The following is a 21,085-nucleotide window of genomic DNA, read 5'->3' as shown; positions in this document are numbered from 1 at the left end:
CTTCATTTCAAGCAGTACGGTCATCACTTGTTGTCCAACACAATCAGTACACATCTTCGAGATCGCAGTCCAGTCGCCACAACGTCCGCCCTCCAACTGAATTAGTTCAAATCGTCGCCACCTCCTGGCCGCGCCGGCCAGCGCGCGGATCGCTGCCACGGGAAGGGCGGTTCCCACTTCAGCGCGGCGTGCGGCAACGGCAGCGGCAAGCGTTTTCCGCTTTGACGCGGCGGATCGCGGAATTGGCGTTCCCATCTGGAAGCGGCAGATGCTAGCAGTAGCCCATGGCGGACAGCTACTGAGGTATGGGGCGAGACCCACTGAAACGCCCGGTGCGTTTGACTAATTGTATCTTACACCTGCATGAAGGAAAGACGAAGTTGGGTGAAGACATACCAATTTTCTGTACAACGTACTCTTTCACATATTTCAGTATTGACGTTTTCTCATTTCACCGTAAACCGATTTCATGACTACCGTTCATGATTGTTCACTATCTCCGAACAGTTTGAAACAATGTACAACAAAAGAGATTATTCAGATAGTTAAACGATACAAAAATCTGATACGGTAGCAGGTACAGGAAAACACTAAGAACACAAAGGCTTGGGACAAAGGACGAAAGTGGAGCCACTGATAGAATTTCGCACATATCATAATGTAATCATCGCCAGCACTTTGCTTGAGAGTCATGAAACAATAATACATATTTGGAACAAAGTTTTCGAAACCAATTTTAAATTATAAGACATTTCCCGGTGCAAACGCAAACCTAAAATAATTTATTGGTTACGAGCTGCAGTATACAACTAAAGAGATAGTAATCGGTAGCAAATTAAGGAGATGGAACTTGAATAAGTGAAGACCCACAGTTCTTCGATAATCTTAAAGTTACCGTAATGCAACGACTGACAAACAGAGGAAGGAATCCGCTAGAATACAATGGATATCTCAGATAAGAAGTGGTGAATGCAGCAGAGTTTGTGAACGGGAAAAAGGTACAGTAGAAATCGTTAGATAAAAAGTGATGTATTAAATTTGACAAGAGGGAAAAAACATGTAAAAGCAGCAAAAAAAGTAGGCTTTGGGAGATAGAAATGTCTAAACATGACGTTGACAAAGTCCAAAACCGCAACTCGATTTTGCACATGGAAAACATAGGAGACTGAAAATGAGAAAGAAGAAATAAAACGTTGCTCAAAGGAGAAGCAACTGTCAAGAGCTCACTTGGCAACACAGAACTAAGTAAATAACAGAAGGCTAGAAAGTGGAAGGAATATCTAGAGAGGAGAGGGGGAGGGGTTGTACAAACTAACATAAGCACAATGTTAGATTCCTGTGAAAGGTCTGAATACTCAAGTCAATACTGATCCTACCACTTAGCTTAGTAGACAGACTGAAGAACTGCGAAACTGTGTTTATAGTGTTTGCATGTTTTGAGAAATGTTTTGACAATCTTAATTAAAACATTCTTTAAACCTGTGGAGATGTCATCGATAACACACAGGGACACAAGATTATCTACAGCTTGTACAGAAACCAAACTGCCCTCCTAAGACTTCAATGAATTGAAAGGGAAACAGTAATTGAAAAGGCAGAACTACAGAAGACTGTCAATAGCAGAAAAAAGGGTTCTGAAAAAGAAAATTTGTTCACAGAGATTATAAATTCTAATGGTTGGATACTATTTTACAAAGGTATGTGTGTGGAGTGCAGCCTTGTATGTAAGTGAAACGTGGACGATGAACAGTTCTGTCACGAAGACAATGGACGCTTTCAAAACGTGGTGATCAATAAGAATGCTGAAGATTAGATACGAGGATCTTGTAACTAAAGTGGACGTACGGAATTAAATAGAGGAGGAAGAGGAAATTACTGCACAACTTTGACTACAAGAGAGGTTAGTTGACAGGACGTATCAAGAAGCGTCAAAGAGTGAGAACAAATAATCATCTGTTGAAATGCTATTCTACTATTTTATCTATTAATGTAAGCAGTGAATTTACTCTTCCATGCACTCCTCCACAAAACATTTAAACCAAAACCGAAATCAGCTGAACACTAAACCTTTCAACCACTGTCTGCGAACTACTGCATTCACTTTAAACTTTCTATAACTATCACAGGCTAGTCACACACACACACACACACACACACACACACACACACACACACACACACACACACACACTTACCGATATGAGGGGAACAGAAATAAACATTACTTTTCAGCATATTATTCTTTAGGTTGGCAACATGTGCATAAACAAACCAAACAGTAAGGGACATGAGATGAACACACTGTAGTTACGACTTCAAATCAGAGTTTTAGGTAAAATGTCTACAGCCAATGACAGAAGAAAAAAGAGCGAAAATGAAAATATGCTATGTTCCATAATCTAAGTTTTAGTTCAACCTCCAGCATGTGTCCAGGTGAGGGGAAACGCAGATGTCCGCCATAAACTCGATTCACTGTAAGTAATCAGTTATTCAAGAAAAAATAATAATAATAATAATAATAATAATAATAATAATTGTAAACTGCTTTATAATCTGCAAGTATCACATATCAAAACAAAACTGAATCATTCTAGATTCCACCGAAGATGCCTTAAAGTAAAAGGAGAAACGCGTCTTGAACCAATAAACTACACTGGACCAAGAACACGACGTTTCTTACCTACCAAAGGAAATAATCAATAGCTGTAGATACTTAGCAAATTACATCTTATGACATACCAGCAAATTTAGTTTCGGTTTACCTACTCATTCCACAAGGTATTAAATGCCGTTTAAAAAAAAAATTCATCTATCCCTTCTGAAAAACTGTAATTACTTTAATATCTCGGTAGATAAATAGATCTTGCATATTTATCATGCGAAGAAATACATGACTTTTTACAAGTAACCGTTTGTAACAAAACAACAACACTTTTCGATTTCTTGAACCATTTACGAAATTTGCGGTTGATACAACCACATGGTTTACGACGAGTAGAACAAAATATCGGTCGTATCGCGAGCGACCCGCGCGCGGTCACAGCACAGACCATCCGCCGACATATCATTCAATATCTCGAGAACGGTGATGGCTATCGTTCTGCTCTCAGCTTTAAAAACAATTTCGATATGTTGACTAAATTTCATACGCAATAATGTATTAGCTAAAACTAACTGTACGCAAAGTACACGCAATGCGTTTTTACCTCTGCACGCTCCGTAAATTTCGTGTAAAGGTTTACGTAAATGCCATACAGCAAGTAACCACGACGAATAACGGAAAGATTCTCGGTCCTTTATCGAGAGAAGATATCAGGCTGTAACATGCACGAGAATCGAATTTTTCTACAGAATAGTTTCCTTGGAATCGGATGATACGTTTTTCATAGACGCCGCCGCGTCCGCGCGGGCGGTTCGGCGAAAGTTCGTGTGGCCCCGGATACCGTAACTGACGTCACGCTCAGCGCGCTCTGTGATTGGCGGCGCGGAGCTGAGCGCGGCACGTGGCAGCTGTTTGAAATTGGCAATCCCCGACGCAGACCCTGCCGCGCCGCTGACCGCGTTTCCATGGAAACCACGCCGCTGCCGTGCGGTTAGGACACGCGGCAGCGGCTGGGGCCGGCCCGCGTTAGCCGCAGACCAGCGATCACTCCCACGTCGTAAATAATATTTTCGCTAGACACGCTGGAACTCGCCGAAGCTGACGTCACAACGCTCCGTTGTCCGTTCACCACGTGTATTCGTCGCCTCCACACGTTTCGCGCCAAAATTGTTGGCCTGGGAGCGGAATCTTCCCCCACATCAAACAACGGTCGCCCGTTCGGTCCAGCATCTGTTTCGACAAAGAACGCCCTGCCACACTTTTGGCGAGAAAGTTGTTTTCCTTGACACGTTCAAACCTGTCGATGCCGACCGTTCGCCATCCACCACGTGTCTTTGTGCGACCGAGAACGCCTAAGTTTGCTCGAGAGTGGAATCCGCCATGACTGTACAACAGCACGTTTGGTCGCCACGACACCCCTTGCTAAGGCGGCGTCCTACGTGAGCGAACTGTTGCGAACGCTCTGTGGGGCGGCGACTGCGCGGAAATATCAAACTGGCCAACGGTCAAATTGTCCTACGTGAGCGCGCACGTGCGAGACAGTGTGCGACGCGAGTTGTGGCGAAGCGGACGCGATCATATTGTTTGATATTTCCGCGCGAAGTGGACGCGGTTTGCAGTGTATTTCTCATCTTAAAATGGTTGAAATTTTAATCAGTGCTGTTCAAGAACGGCGTGTATTGTGGGACAAGAGAAATAAAAATTATCATAACCCTTTAGTATCATACCGTGAATGGGGGAAGTTGCGAAAATAATTGGTACTGCAAGTAACTTCATGTGTAACATACATTTATTAAGCAGTGTTGTTTACTTTCTGTGCGCAGGATTTTGCTCAACATATAATTTAAAATTTTTCTTCATTGGCAATATAAGTGATACTAAAATTCAGAGCACACATCACATTTTTAAGCAGTGTACTCAATATTCTTTTTTACAGGATTTTGTTCAAAATACAACCCAAAATTATCCCTCATTTGCACACCTGCTCGGGATGATGCTGTGTATCTCTTTTGTAAATTGTCTTGTGCTGAATTTGGTATATTTGGCAAGAAGCTAGGTTTCAAAGTAAACCCCAAACTAAACTAAAAAATCCAGAAAATTGTTAAATTTTAATTGTTGTTGTTGTTATTGTTTTTGTTGTTGTGGTCTTCAGTCCTGAGAGTGGTTTGATGCACCTCTCCATGCTACTTCATCCTGTGCAAGCTTTTTCATCTCCCAGTGCGTACTGCAACCTACATCCTTCTGAATCTGCTTAGTGTATTCATCTCTTGGTCTCCCTCTACGGTTTTTACCCTCCACGCTGCCCTCCAATGCTAAATTTGGGACCCTTGATGCCTCAGAACATGTCCTACCAACTGGTCCTTCTTCTTCTTCTTCTCCTCCTCCTCCTCCTCCTCCTCCTCCTCCTCCTCAAGTTGTGCCACAAACTCCTCTTCTCTCCAATTCTATTCAATATCTCCTCATTAGTTATGTGATCTACCCATCTAATCATCAGCATTCTTCTGTAGCACCACATTTCGAAAGCTTCTATTCTCTTCTTGTGCAAACTTTTCGTCGTCCATGTTTCATTTCCATACATGGCTACACTCCATACAAATACTTTCACAAACGACTTCCTGACACTTAAATCTATACTCGATGTTAACAAATTTCTCCTCTCCAGCAACGCTTTGCTTGCCATTGCCAGTCTACTTTTTATATCCTCTACTTCAACCATCATCAGTTCTTTTGCTCCCCAAATAGCAAAACTCATTTACTACTTTAAGTGTCTCATTTTATAAACTAATTCCACAAGCATCACCCGACTTAACTCGACTACATTCCATTATCCTTGTTTTTCTTTTGTTGATGTTCATCTTATACCCTCGTTTCAAGACACTGTCCATTCTGTTCAGCTGCTCTTCCAGGTCCATTGCTGTCTCTGACAGAATTCATCTACATCTACATCCATACTCCGCAAGCCTCCTGACGGTGTGTGGCGGAGGGTACCCTGAGTACCTCTATCGGTTCTCCCTTCTATTCCAGTCTCGTATTGTTGGTGGAAAGAAGGACTGTCGAAATGCTTCTGTGTGGGCTCTAATCTCTCTGACTTTATCCTCATGGTTTCTTCGCGAGATATACGTAGGAGGGAGCAATATACTGCTTGACTCTTCGGTGAAGGTATGTTCTCGAAACTTCAACACAAGCCCGTACCGAGCTACTGAGCGTATCTCCTGCAGAGTCTTCCACTGGAGTTTATCTATCATCTCCGTAACGCTTTCGCGATTACTAAATGATCCTGTAACGAAGCGCGCTGCTCTCCGTTGGATCTTCTCTATCTCTTCTATCAACCTTATCTGGTACGGATCCCACACTGTTGAGCAGTATTCAAGCTTACTGTAACCTATTTCCTTTGTTTTCGGATTCCATTTCCTTAGGATTCTTCCAATGAATCTTAGTCTGGCATCTGCTTTACCGACGATCAACTTAATATGATCATTCCATTTTAAATCACTCCGAATGCGTACTCCCAGATAATTTATGGAATTAACTACTTCCAGTTGCTAACCTGCTATTTTGTAGCTAAATGATAAGGGATCTATCTTTCTATGTATTCGCAGCACATTACACTTGTCTACATTGAGATTCAATTGCCATTCCCTGCACCATGCGTCAATTCGCTGCAGATCCTCCTGCATTTCAGTACAATTTTTCATTGTTGCAACCTCTCGATACACCACAGCATCATCTGCAAAAAGCCTCAGTGAGCTTCCGATGTCATGCACCAGGTCATTTATGTATATTGTGAATAGCAACGGTCCTATGACACTCCCCTGCGGCACACCTGAAATCACTCTTACTTCGGAAGACTTCTCTCCATTGAGAATGACATGCTGCGTTCTGTTATGTAGGAACTCCTCAATCCAATCACACAATTGGTTTGATAGTCCGTATGCTCTTACTTTTTTCATTAAACGACTGTGGGAAACTGTGTCAAACGCTTTGCGGAAGTCAAGAAACACGGCACCTACCTGTGAACCCGTGTCTATGGCCCTCTGAGTCTCGTGGACGAATAGCGCGAGCTGGGTTTCACACGACCGTCTTTTTCGAAACCCATGCTGATTCCTACAGAGTAGATTTCTAGTCTCCAGAAAAGACATTATACTCGAACATAATACGTGTTCCAAAATTCTACAACTGATCGACGTTAGAGATATAGGTCTATAGTTCTGCACATCTGTTCGACGTCCCTTCTTGAAAACGGGGATGACCTGTGCCCTTTTCCAATCCTTTGGAACGCTTCGCTCTTCTAGAGACCTACGGTACACCGCTGCAAGAAGGGGGCAAGTTCCTTCGCGTACTCTGTGTAAAATCGAACTGGTATCCCATCAGGTCCAGCGGCCTTTCCTCTTTTGAGGAATTTTAATTTTTTCTCTATCCCTCTGTCGTCTATTTCGATATCTACGATTTTGTCAACTGTGCGACAATCTAGAGAAGGAAGCACAGTGCAGTCTTCCTCTGTGAAACAGCTTTGGAAGAAGACATTTAGTATTTCGGCCTTTAGTCTGTCATCCTCTGTTTCAGTACCATTTTGGTCACAGAGTGTTTTGATCCACCTACCGCTTTGACATAGGACCAAAATTTCTTAGGATTTTCTGCCAAGTCAGTACATAGACCTTTACTTTCGAATTCATTGAACACCTCTCGCATAGCCCTCCTCACACTACATTTCGCTTCGCGCAATTTTTGTTTGTCTGCAAGGCTTTGGCTATGTTATGTTTGCTGTGAAGTACCCTTTACTTCCGCAGCAGTTTTCTAACTCGGTTGTTGTACCACGGTGGCTCTTTTCCATCACTTACGATCTTGCTTGGCACATACTGATCTAACGCATATCGTACGATGGTTTTGAACTTTGTTCACTGATCCTCAACACTATCTGTACTTGAGATAAAACTTTTGTGTTGAGCCATCAAGTACTCTGAAATCTGCTTTTTGTCACTTTTGCTAAACAGAAAAATCTTCCTACCTTTTTTTAATATTTCTATTTACGGCTGAAATCGTCGATGCAGTAACCGCTTTATGATCGCTGATTCCCTGTTCTGCATTAACTGATTCAAATAGTTCGGGTCTGTTTGTCACCAGAAGGTCTAATATGTTATCGCCACGAGTCGGTTCTCTGTTTAACTGCTCAAGGTAGTTTTCAGATAAAGCACTTAAAAATATTTCACTGGATTCTTTGTCCCTGCCACCCATTATGAACGTTTGAGTCTCCCAGTCTATATACGGCAAATTAAAATCTCCACCCAGAACTATAACATGGTGGGGAAATCTACTCGAAATATTTTCCAAATTATGCTTCACGTGCTCAACCACAACAGCTGCTGAGCCCGGGGGCCTATAGAGACATCCAATTACCATGTCTGAGCCTGCTTTAACCGTGACCTTCACCCAAATCATTTCACAATTCGGATCTCCGTCAATTTCCTTCTATACTATTGCACTTCTTATCGCTATAAACACGCCTCCCCCTTCACTGTCCAGCCTTATCTCTGCGGTATACATTCCAGTCTGAGTTTAGGATTTCATTACAGTTTACGTCTGGTTTCAGCCAACTTTCTGTCCCTAGTACTATATGGGCGTTGTGACCGTATATTAATGAGAGCAGTTCTGGGACCTTTCTATAGACGCTCCAGCAGTTTACTATTAGCACATTAATATTGTCATTCCCTGTTGCATTTTGCTTACTTCTACCTTGCCGCGTCTCAGGAGGCGTCTTGTCGGGCCTAGGGAGGGAATTCTCTAACGTAAAAAACCCCATGTGCACACCACACGTACTCCGCTACCCTTGTAGCCGCTTCCGGCGTGTAGTGCACGCCTGGCCTATTCAGGGAGACCCTACATTTCTCCACCCGATAGTGAGGTCGAGAAATTTGCACCCCAGCTCTCCCCAGAATCGTCTGAGCCTCTGGTTTAAGCCTTCCACTAGGCTCCAAACCAGAGGACCGCGATCGGTTCTGGGAACGATACTACAAATAGTTAGCTCTGATTCCACCCCGCGAGCGAGGCTTTCCGCCTTCACCAATTCCGCCAACCGCCTGTATGAACTGAGGATGACCTCTGAACCCAGACGGCAGGAGTCATTGGTGCCGAAATGAGCAACAATTTGCAGTCGGGTGCACCCAGTGCCTTCTATCGCCGCCGGTAGGGCCTCCTCCCCATCTCGGATGAGACCCCCCGGGAAGCAGACAGAGTGAACACTGGCCTTCTTCCCCGACCTTTCCGCTATTTCCCAAGGGGCTCCATCACCCGCCTAACGTTGGAGCTCCCAATAACTAATAAACCCCTTCCCCCGTGTGCCTGCTCGGACCTTGTTGAAGGAGCAGCCACATGTCCACTCACAGGCAGAGCGGGCGATGCCACACAGCCAGCCTCTACATTTACTCTCCGCCTCGTGCGCCGCGAACGCCGCTGAACCCGCCACTCCCCTTGGGGAGAGGGTGGCCCAACCGCGCCCGGTACCCGCGAAGATGTCTTGACAGCAGGGACAGTGGGTGAAGCATGTAACACCTGGGGTGTACCTTGCAACGCACCACTCCCCACTGCCGCTACACTCCGAGGCAGCAGCCTGAAGACGGCTGACCGCGGCCATCAACACGCTCAGCTGTTCGCGAACAGTGGCCAGCTCCTCCTGCGTCCGTACACAGCAGTCACACATCCTATCCATCCTAAGGAATCAATTTACTGAAGAGACTTTATCAACTTTTAACTAGACTGCTAATTCACTAACGGCGGCTGATTATCGACCAAACTGTGATTGCTAACCACTTCTTGTAGAAAACAATGTCATCGGCGAACCTCAAAGTTTTTATTTCTTCTCCATGGATTTTAATACCTACTCCGAATTTTTCTTTTGTTTCCTTTACTGCTTGCTCAATACACAGATTGAATAGCATCCGGGAGAGAATACAACCCTGTCTCACTCCCTTCCCAACCACTGCTTCCCTTTCATGCCCATCGACTCATAACTGCAATCTGATTTCTGTACAAATTGTAAATAGCCTTTCGCGCCCTGTATTTTACCACTGCCACCTTCAGAATTTGAAAGAGATTATTCCAGTCAACATTGTCAAAAGCTTTCTTTAAGCCTACAAATGCTAGAAACGGAGATTTGCCGGTTCTTAATCTTTCTTCTACGATAAGTCGTAGAGTCAATATTGTCTCACGTGTTCCAACATTTCTACAGAATCCAAACTGATCTTTCCCGAGGTCGGCTTCTACCAGTTTTTCCATTCGTATGTACAGAATTCGCGATAATATTTTGCAGTTGTGACTTACTAAACTGATAGTTCGGTAATTTTCACAACTGTCAACACATGCTTTCTTTGGAATTGTTATTATTTTCTTCTTGAAGTCTGAGGGAATTTCACCTGTCTCATACATCTTGCTCAGCAGATGGTAGTTTTGTCAGGACTGCTCTCCCAAGGCCGTCAGTAGTTCTAAAGGGATGTTATCTACTAGTTGGGCCTTGTTTCGACTCAGGTCTTTCAGTACTCCGTCAAACTCTTCATGCAGTATCGTAGCTCCCATTTCATCTTCATCTACATCCTCGTCCATTTCCATAATTCTGTAATATTGTCCTCAAGTTCATCGCCCTGAGGTATACCTTTCGGTATCTGCAGTTGTTCTATCTGGGAAAGGCCTCATTAAATTTTCCTTCATTGGAAATCCTGCATCACCTAGAAAAACACATGGACACTTGATACTGGATCCTGGCAAAGATTCTTCTTCAAACAGTTTTAGTTTTCCCTTTTCTATTGCATGTCGGAAGTGGCATTCATCAAACACACCTGCTTCGTTGTCTTTGCCGTAGGAGTTTACATTCACCATGGCAAACCTGTAATTTGCGTCGTTAAGGCTAATAATCCAATGGAAAAGAAGGATTTGTAGCAGTAATACATGGAACCAGGTTTACTGGTTATTGTTTTTTTTACTGCGGATGTGTTTCGCATCTGTACTTACAAGACAGTTAGGGAATTGCCATCTGTCCCAAAAACATTGAGCCATTTTTTTAAACTAATCTTCTGTAGGCTCAGGCATGTGCTTCATTAACAGTTGTCCAGATAGCTTTACAGACCTCTGCAACGATAGTGGAAATAGATGTTTTAGAAATTCTGAATGAAAAAGCGAGTTGGCGGAATGGTATTCCCGTGGCTAAGTACCTGGAATGATGAAAACTCTGTGTTAGGCTAGGCGCACACGGGCGATTTTTCAGTCGGCGCGACTTAGCAACGCTGTCGCGAAAGTACATTGAGGTGCGCACACAGCGGCAGGAAAATCGCAACTACTATTAGCACCAGCATTGATTTCATCGAAACAGCTTGTTTGGTGGCGCTTTTACTACGAAGAAGAGCGAGAAAACAGCGCAAAAGTCGTTACTGGGTGCATCCGATTGTAAGTCAAAGACTAGTGAAAGGGCAGCTTTACAAATTACACGAAGAGTTACAAAATCACCCAAATAAGTTCTTGCAATATTATCGAATGAGTAAAAATAGTTTTGATACACTGCTTAAGGCAGTAGGACCGAATATAACAAAACAAGATACGACATGGAGGAAGTGTATACCACCTAAGGAGCGTTTATCAGTGACTTCGAGGTGAGCACACATTATTTCATTCAACAGTTTTTATTGCCCTTTTACATTATTGATTAGATACAGCAAGAGATCATTTCATTCAACAATTGTTGTTGACATTAATGATGAGATGCATCAAGAAAATCACTACTGCAAGTCGAAACTGGCAAGCTTGTCTCATGAGAAAACTGCAAAACCATATTGCGCATAGAGGTTTCTGTGGTCTTGTTGCAGTTGTCAGCAGAGGGGCACACGAACAATTTTTGTGGAGGTTCAGTTTCATTTAGGACATTTGAAGAATACGGTTGAACGAATGAAGATGCAGGAGAATAAGTTTCTTGAGTGGCGTTGTAACACTTGTTCGGATGATGTGGAAAAATCGGTGAAAGCTGATAATATCTGGCATTCATTATCACATTCAGTATTTCTATTTTTGCGTAATGTTTTTTTTTTAAATTCGCCAGCATGGGGACAAGCTTTAATGCATAATTCTTATCCTCGTTAACTTCTTTTTGTCTGTCTTAATATATTTAATAGAGATTCCTCGTAGGACGTAACCTTCTTGGCTTCTCTTTCGTAGGATGTCGTACTTTTGTGCTCTGTGCAGTATCGTAGTTGTTTTGTGAAGACAAACTGGAGGGAGAACCTACTTCCTTGTTTCCTGTGCTACTGGGCATGGGCATAATTTCGATGTTGCTGGTGGTCAGTCTATCTTCCATTTGAGGGAGCAGAAATAACATTGCATCTAAGTATAGATATTTCCTCCGTTTTTTTGCAGCCTCTCCAGACGAAGATTTTTTTTCTGTGATACCAGTTCTCTCGCGATGCAGTCCTTCAGATTTTCCCAGTTCCTTTGAATTTCTTTACCTGTCAAATGAAATTATCACTGTATATAATTTATTGTAAGTATTTACCTTAATACTTCCATGAATAAATATTAATGCTGTTACAGAATATTATTTCTTCCAGGAACCTTTCGCTCATTACACTACGAATATCTACTGGGAGCCACTACAATCACAGAAATTGTGAAGGATACATCTTAGAAGAAAGATTAAGAAAAGGCAAACCTCCGGTTCTAGCATTTGTAGACTTAAAGAAAGCTTGTGACAATGTTGACTGGAATAATCTCTTTCAAATTCTGAAGGTGGCAGTGGTAAAATACAGGGAGCGAAAGGCTATTTACAATTTGTACAGAAACCAGATGGCAGTTATGAGTCGAGGTACATGAAAAGGAAGCAGTGGTAGGGAAGGGAGTGAGACAAGGTTGTAGCCTCTCCCGGATGCTATTCAATCTGTGTATTAAGCAAGCAGTAAAGGAAACAAAAGAAAAATTCGGAGTAGCTATTATAATCCATGTAGAAGAAATAAAAACTTTGAGATTCGCCGATGACATTGTAATTCTGTCAGAGACAGCAAAGGACTTGGAAGAGCAGTTGAATGGAACGAATAACATCTTGAAAGGTGGATATAAGATGAACATCAACAAAAGCGAAACGAGGAATGGAATGTAGTAGAATTAATTCGAGTGATGCTGAGGTAATTAGATTAGGAAATGAGACACTTAATGTAGTAAAGGAGTTTTGCTATTTGGGACCAAAATAACTGAGAGGATATAAAATGTAGACTGGCAATGGCAAGGAAAGTGTTTATGAAGAAGAGAAATTTGTTAACATCGGGTATTGATTTGTGTCAGGAAGTCGTTTCTGAAAGTACGAGTATTTGTATGTAGTGTAGCCATGTATGGAAGTGAAACATGGACGATAAATAGTTTAGAGAAGAAGAGAATAGAAGCTTTCGAAATGTGGTGCTACAGAAGAATGCTGATGATTAGATGGGTAGATCACATAACTAATGAGGAGGTATTGAATAGAATTGGGGAGAAGAGGAGTTTGTAGCGCAACTTGACTAGAAGAAGGAATTGGTTGGTAGGATATGTTCTGAGGCATCAAGGGACTACCAATTTAGTATTGGAGGGCAGCGTGGAGGGTAAAAATCGTAGAGGGAGACCAAGAGATGAATACACTAAGCAGATTCAGAAGGATGTAGGCTGCAGTAGGTACTGGGAGATGAAGGGGTTTATACAGAATAGAGTAGCATGGAGAGCTGCATCAAACAAGTCTCAGGACTGAAGACCACAACAACAACAACAACAACAACAGCCAGGATCGGTTATGAGACTCTCAATGGCAGTAGTGTTGACAACTATGAGACTGATCTTCAGGTTCCTGTAGTTGAACAGCCAGAGGAGGCCATACCAAGCAACAGAAACTACTCGCAATGATAGCATCCCTTCCGGCTCGATAAATACACCGGCTGCAACGAGGAATAAACTTAAGCAAAGAGACGATGGGCTATATGCATTTCTCCAAATAGAGAGAGATAAAATTAAAATAATGCGTCAGGACGAAGAAGATAACAATGATGAAGACCTTCTATGGTTCAAGACAATATTGCCATTTTGATACAGTTGCCATCATTAATTAAATTACATTTTAGAACACAAATGCAGGAGCTGTTATTAAAGGAGTTGTCGAAGCTAAATACGCCACAGGTGCCATAAGTTGATCATTCAGATCTTACTAATGTTTGAAAAATGTAAAATAGAAGTATATACAGTTTTGTGAATAAAAAAGTAAAATGATTTATTATTTGTTTGTGTTCTTACCTTAAAGTCACCATCAACCGTTCTTCAACTGAAATAGGTCGCTGGAAATTAGTTGAATTCAACAGCGCCCACGATATAATCAAACGTTGTACGCAACATTCGAGCATACTCCTTGAATAGCAAAGATCGACATTTCAATTCTTCATACAAATGGTGAAATTCTCCTTGGATATGCCTTTCCAAATATATAATATTAGTTTCACTCCTATGTTGTAGACAATATTTCTTCAGTATCTGATACCTGAGATACGAGTTTTCCATTAAAAATATCTTCCTTCTGTCCATAACGTAAGTAGTGTACTGAAAGGGCGGGCGTGCTGACTACAGAATAACAGGTCTGCTTCCACAACTATTCACGGCTTGAGCTGCAGGCTACTTGCAGGCAGCGCCCTCGGCACCTGCGCCCTCGAATAAAAATACTTCAGCATTTTTCTCCATTCTTTAGTGAGATATTGCTTTTGTTTTTGCTTTAAAAACGTTTTCGATATTTCTGCTACATTTTATACGCAAAAACTTATCACCTAAAATTAATCAAACGTAAAGTTACCAGTGACTACATTTTTCACTGTAAACACTCTAAATTTGATGCGGTAACTAACTTAAAAATTATCACAATGACTATGACAAATATCGAAAAAACTGACACTTCATCATCAAGCTGCGATATGATACTGTAAGATACGGAAAAATCTGTTCTCTGCAACAATTAGTTTTCTTATAATCGCTTGAAAAATATTATATTGTGAAGAAAACTCCCAAAACGGAAAGAAGCGGTTTTTAATTTTTTAAAGGAAAAGGTTAATCTCTACTGAAAGGCTAACTACAGGATTTAATGTAGCTTTGCTTCATTAACACGCAGCATTTTTTACTGCAAGAAGATCGGAAAACACGTTTTTCTCTATAACTCTTGAATCATTCGCCGCGCAGCTGACAGGTCACATAGGACAGAACGACCAAATCGCACAGCTTCGCTCGCAGTGCACGCGATCTGGCAGCGCGCCGCGTTCGCATTTGACCGCTCACGTAGGACTTTGTGTAAGTTAACTGACTCAAGATGGTCTGCTGGCTCTCTCTCGCGCGCGCGCATTTTACTGGACACGCGCCGCGCCGCCGCCCCGCGGACGTCCGACCGCTTACGGCACACACCCTCGTACGCCCCCTCCATACAAGCGCCGGATATAGTCTTCTGTAAATATGCTAACACCCACATAGCGCATCTAACCTATCAATTAACTAAGTACTTCATTCCATTTCAATTTTAATCATATTAAATAATTCAATCTACAATTTCATATACGTATTCAAAGATGTTCAACTACTTACTATCAAGTACTTATCAAGGACCAGACCGCTGAGCCCAGGCTCCTTGCCGCTAACGAAGTGATTGCTTTTGGTGACATCAATTGAAATAGCGACTGCGCGAATTGACGGTACCTCGTACGGAAAGAAAGAGTAGCTGATGCTACTGAGGACTCGGCCGCGAGCATTTCCGACGACTCCATGGGCTCTTATTCGTGATGGCATTCAGACAGGCAAGGGTGCTGTCGATTGTTGCATACGAATGCGAAATACCTGCAATGTGCGTTTCCGCAAAGTGATTTTTATGTCAAAATTGCGATCGTCCTACAAGTTGTGTCAGATGTGCAGCGCAGAGCGTAGCAGTTTCCGTGGTGTAGCGGTTATCACGTCTGCCTAACACGCAGAAGGTTAACGGTTCGATTCCGGGCGGAAACACTTTTTCGTCCCACTCAACAAGACACTTGCTACAATCTCTACTGTCATCATTTAAATCAATTTCAAACGTCCCACCACCAGGGTGGGGTGGCTCAAATGGTACATGAAACTCTTTCAGAAACGACTACTTGGTTTTTGTGCTTACTTGGAGGGCTGGAAATGCGCGGAACAGCCGCCGGAATGCCGGTAGTTGCCACACGTTTGCACAAGGGCTCGTCCGGGATTTGAACCCGGGACCTCCTGCACCCGAAGCATGAATCATACCCCTAGACCAACGAGCTTGTTCGTAGCGGCTAAGGACTGATGCCTCCGTTCTTGGTATCACCATGTAGAGCTGCTGCTCACCCAGCGTTCTTCCTGGCTGTTGCGGTTTGACTGTTTTCGTCGATGTCGTTTACTATAGCAATTTCTAGAATCGGAGGGAGCTCGTAGCCGATGCCCTTGACTGCACAGGAAAATCTGTTGCCACTACGGGTTTCCAGGTAGTACAGCAGAAGAGCCGTCGTTTCCGTGGTGTAGCGGTTATCACGTCTGCTTTACTTGTAGAAGGTCCCCAGTTCGATCCCGGGCGGAAACACGACTTTTTTAAACCCTCCTAGGGACCGTCGTTGAGTTTGAATTCTGTCAGTAAAGAACGGTCACTTGCGCTTTCGCTACTAACGTAGGAAAACTGCGCCTAAAGAAACGGCACTTGCACTAACCTCAGCCACCCGACCGCCACATCTTCCTAGGATCGGGCGCCAAGTGTGAAATCTGCCAGTAAACAAAGCTCACTTGCGTTTTCGCTACCAACTTGGCTCTCATTTTTTACAAAGAGATGTAAAGTATGAATAAGATTAGGAAGGTTGTTAGAGGAGTTTGTAATTATGCGCGTGCACTTGGCAGTGTTGCGTCGGTCACGCTGTGGGGGGGGGGGGGGGGGGGGTCCTTGTGGGCGTCTGTTGCGTTCTTTTACAAGCGGCCCTGTAGGCTGTGCCACAGCAATGCCTCTGCGACGTGCATGGCGTCGTCGCTGGCGACGCAGTGTACCTGTCTATCGCAGTTTGAAGGCTATTGACCTTGCTGGTCCATTTAATAAACAGCAGTTGATTGGAGGTCCGAATGTATTTCGTGGACTCCATCTGAACTTTACCTGTGATGAACAAGCAGTGTTTGGAGGTAGTACTTAGGTTAACACTTGCTGTCGTGTGGGGCAATCAAGCAGATTATGGTGGCCTTGAAGCTTTTCCTGATGCTAATATTCTCACTTGGAAGATCTGGAGTATTTCGGAGACTACAGGTCTGTTGGCTAAACAGCCTTATGGTACTCTAGTTCCAAGCATGCCATTTATTTTGAGTACTAGAAAGATGAAAAAATTAAATGCTGATGAGTAGAGTGTAAGGAGAGAGAGAGAGAGAGAGAGAGAGGAGAGAGAATCTTGACTCAATTAACTTATAAGGGGTCTCGTGGCGATCAAACATGCTGTTGTACAGTCATGGCGGATTCCACTCTCGAGCAAACTTTGGCGCCGAAAGTGTAGCACGGCGTTATTTGTCAAACAACATGCTGTACAGAACGGCCGCTCCCAGGTAAACAATTTTGGCGCGAAACTTGTGGAGGCAACGAATACACATGGTGAAAGGACAACAGACTGTTGTGACCCTGGGCTTCGGGAGTTCCAGCGTCTCCAGCGAAAAAATGTTTACGACGGGGGAGCGATCATTGGTCCAGCGGCTAGTGCAGACCGGTCCCAGCCGCTGGATCGTGCGCCGCCGTAAGTGGCAGAGTTTGGCAGCGCGATGGTCGGCGGGGCCAGGGGGAGGCGACAATTTGAACTAATTCTGTTGGAGCGCGGATGTCGTGGCGACTGGACTGCTATCTCGAAGATGTGTACTGATTGTGTTGGACAACAAGTGATGACCGTACTGCTTGAAATAAAGACTTCAGTTCCTTTCCCCCTGCAAAATCAAAGGATGTGACTTAAGAGCTCTTCAGTATTTGATAGGTTAGCAGTGAAAAAAGGTAAGTGACCACGAAACATCATAGGATGTGGTCTACATCGTACCTGTGATCGATTATGGTTTTGGGATTTGAACTCATGATAAATTTTTGTTGGGGATGTAACCGAAAAATGGCTTTCTCTCCGCGAAGATCGGATATCTTGAATAAATAATAATAAATCATAATAAATAATAAAAAGTAGAGGTACAGTTTTTGAGACAATGTGTTGTATTTTGATTTTGGAGGAATTTTCTAGTAGAGGTAGACCAATAATCATAATAAATAATAATAAATGATGAATCATAATGAATAATAAAGACAAGTATCCTGCTGGAATTTGAATTTGGCGCCAATATTTTCTGAGGGTTATTTTCCCGCCAAAATCCGCCATCTAGGATGACATCATGCACTGCTGCCAAGTCTACAGGCCGCCACCTTGGATGACGTCATCGCCGCCATCTTGAATAAATTTGGCAACAATGGAATGTGGGGTGACACGAAGGTTGCTCCACTACTCCTCTGTCCTTGAGTTTGCACATTGCTCTGATTATGGAATATTAAATATATCCTGCCTGGATTATCTGACTGTATTTGTGATTTCATGTGAAGTGTGTAAGCGTGTATGTGTGGCCTCATTGAGGCCGTTTCTCCAAACCGAGGTTCAAAATTTAAATACAACGTAATATTCAGATTTACTCTTTTATTTAATCATTTTTCAACACAGCTTCGTTGCATGGTGGTGTTGGGGTCGTCCTAGCTGTTCTTTTGAACGAATGTGGATCTGAATGCGAGTATTAAACCTTTTTCATTCCTCTTTAGTTACGACAGTGATTCTAAATTAAGAGATTCTGTTGTGAATTGTATAGCATTTCACAAGCAATCGTACTTAGTTACCATGCAACCGCAGTTATATAGATGTCTTATTTGTCTTAAGAAATAAATAATTTTGTTCTAAGTCTTATCCAGTGTACCGATGTTATGTCTGCTTTACCTAAGGCATTTTCCTTGTTAGCCCATCCATAGAGTTTCCATGCAGACAGGTCCAATAATTAGTGTTCCCTTTCTATTTAAAACAAATTCTTTAGAATAGATCTTGTTTCCAGGAATGTTGCTGCAACCTGCCCTTATGCACAGTGTTCACACACTTTTTACTTTATTTTAATATCTAATTCCTGTGACCAATCCCTGGATCGTATCAATAATAACATCCCATTCTTTGTGAGTGCCATTACAATGAATGTTCTTTTATTATATTTTTCTTGTGGCTAAATTAAATAATTTTCCAACTCAGTCGAACGTATTATTTGTCATGTGGCTAGAGTTGGTGACGACCAAATCTTTTACTTTGATTTAAATGTCAGATAGCATTTCCATTTCCGTGTGGCTCTTTCAGCCATCTGTATATAGCTCAGAGCTCCACTCATTCCATGTACAGCACGTAAGTGCACGTCACTTGCACAAAGCGACGCTTTACCTACGCCACTTACAACATACTAACAAAACACGTTTCGAAGGAAATACATTTATCAAACACTAAATAACTAAACCCAATACAGCAAAAAACAGAAGTGTTACAGCACATGAGAAAGCCGGCATTGAACTTGTCCGAAGGAAGTCGTTCACAGATAAAACACACTATTAACTTATCGACAGTCGCCACACAGGCTTAGAGCGTTAGTGTTTGAACTACAGGCCAACCCTCGAACATCTGGGCGCCCTTGTATGTACTGCCTTTTTTTCATTTTTCTTGTTGTTGGTACTTGTATGGCTTCTAGCCGGTTTTGTGTTTTGAATTGGAGTTGTTTTCCTCTTAAGGCCTTCAGTCTAGTTTAAAGTACTCTCTCACGTAAACCCTTTGGCATTTTCAAAAAATTTAATGTTGTTGAATTTTTAAGTCTTTGGCCTTCAGCCGATTTTGAGTTTCAGTTGTTTGTTCGTAAGGCCTTCAGCCTAAATTATAGAACTGTTTCATGTAAGGCCTTTGGTACTTTTCAAAAAAAAGTTTTAGGCCTTCAGCTGATTTGAATTTAACTTGTTTACTTCAGCCTAACTAATGAACTGTTTTATGATCAGGTGTGCCTTTTAAATTTCTGATTATGCTTGCAACCTAAGTTATTGGCCTTCAGCCGTTTTTAAATTAAATTGGCTTTCAGCCGGTGATTAAGCACCAAAGATTAAATGGATTAAAAAAATTTTTTGGGCTCTTGTTATATTTGATCAAATAATGAAGTTGTATGTTTGAGCCCCTTATTTTAGCCCGTTTCCACAAATTATTCTTTCTGTCCTGTCCTGCGAGTTAGCAGGGCATTGTAGAGTGGTGTGAGACTTAGGTGGTGGTGTCTTCCCTCCAGGGATTCCCATCTGAGTTCTCGAACCATCTGCCCACTATTCTGGCAGAAGCCAACAGGAACGCTTCGATAGGTCTGTATTTTAAGGGAAACATAGGTCTGCAGATTTTTACAAGTTTCGGATGTGGTAGTCAGTAGACAGGTATTTTGTTATTGTTCATTGTAGTAACTTTCCAGGATATTTCGAAAACACATCTCATCTCACAACATTTCAATTTACAGAAGCATATTGTTCATCTTGTTATTTTCCAGTCCTCAGAAGGTTATGACAACTTTGCGGATCTGGAATCATTAACAACTGTCTGGCACAACGAGCTGTGGGTTGTTGGCCAGGAACAAGCCCTGATCTGCTAGAGGAGGTTCGCGACACGGTGGCACCTGCTGAGATGCAATGTGGTGGAGGAGGCATCTAGGGGTGGGGTGGGGGGATAGAGTGAAACATCCTACTGCCCCCATAGACGGGCAGGTCTCAGCAGAAATAGTTCACGAGTAGTATACTTGAATTCGAAGTGACTTACTTCCACTAGCACGACAAGACAACCGACACACAGAACACAATTGGCGTCGAATGTCTTCAGCTATCTGATTACGGTTACAACCCATTTTGGTATCGGAGGAAGTGACTACCTAGACCGTGGGAAGCCTCTAGAGACGTCACGGAGGCGGCTGTAAAGGTTGCCCGACGAGAGTAATCCAACTGCAGAGAAAAAAATTGCTCACCATGCAAAGGGACTCTTAACCTATAAATTCGATATCAATGATGTGCTATCAGACAAGTGGAAGCAAGGGCGAGTGTACCATGTATATGATTCAGTAGTTGTAGCGGTAATCAGGCCTTTTTCCGTTGTGGCGAGATCTTTTAATGAAATTTCGTCTCCAGCCTACTCAAGGAGAGAGGATCATAGTAATAAAATCAGCTACATACGGAATTTTAAAGTAATACATAGTATAAACCTGATATTTACACTTCTCTGTGCTGTTTACCTTGAGACAATTCGTATTTGGCGGGAAGTTTGTTCACATTGACGGGTTAGGGCGTCAAAAATGTTAAAAATTCAATATTTCAAAAATTAGCCTACTTTGTAGCACACATCTCCCTGAATAGTTTGATGTATGAAACTTATGTATTTGAGAGATTAT

The 21,085-nt window shown here is 42.6% G+C and overlaps 1 protein-coding gene and 2 non-coding genes across 3 annotated transcripts in view; 2 read left to right on the top strand and 1 right to left on the bottom strand.

Annotated features, from left to right (window-relative positions):
* LOC126293152 (uncharacterized) overlaps window positions 1-21,085 on the bottom strand; it is a 456,474-nt gene that overhangs the window by 153,336 nt on the left and 282,053 nt on the right. The window lies entirely within an intron of this gene.
* On the top strand, window positions 15,544-15,616 carry Trnav-aac (transfer RNA valine (anticodon AAC)). The gene has a single exon. It is a non-coding gene; the product is annotated as a tRNA-Val (tRNA).
* Trnav-uac (transfer RNA valine (anticodon UAC)) lies at window positions 16,121-16,193 on the top strand. The gene has a single exon. It is a non-coding gene; the product is annotated as a tRNA-Val (tRNA).

The sequence above is a fragment of the Schistocerca gregaria genome, chromosome 1, assembly GCF_023897955.1.
Source record: "Schistocerca gregaria isolate iqSchGreg1 chromosome 1, iqSchGreg1.2, whole genome shotgun sequence".
Lineage (NCBI taxonomy): Eukaryota > Metazoa > Arthropoda > Insecta > Orthoptera > Acrididae > Schistocerca > Schistocerca gregaria.
The sequence above is the reverse complement of the archived record's forward strand: the minus strand, read 5'-3'. Positions and strand labels throughout refer to the sequence as shown.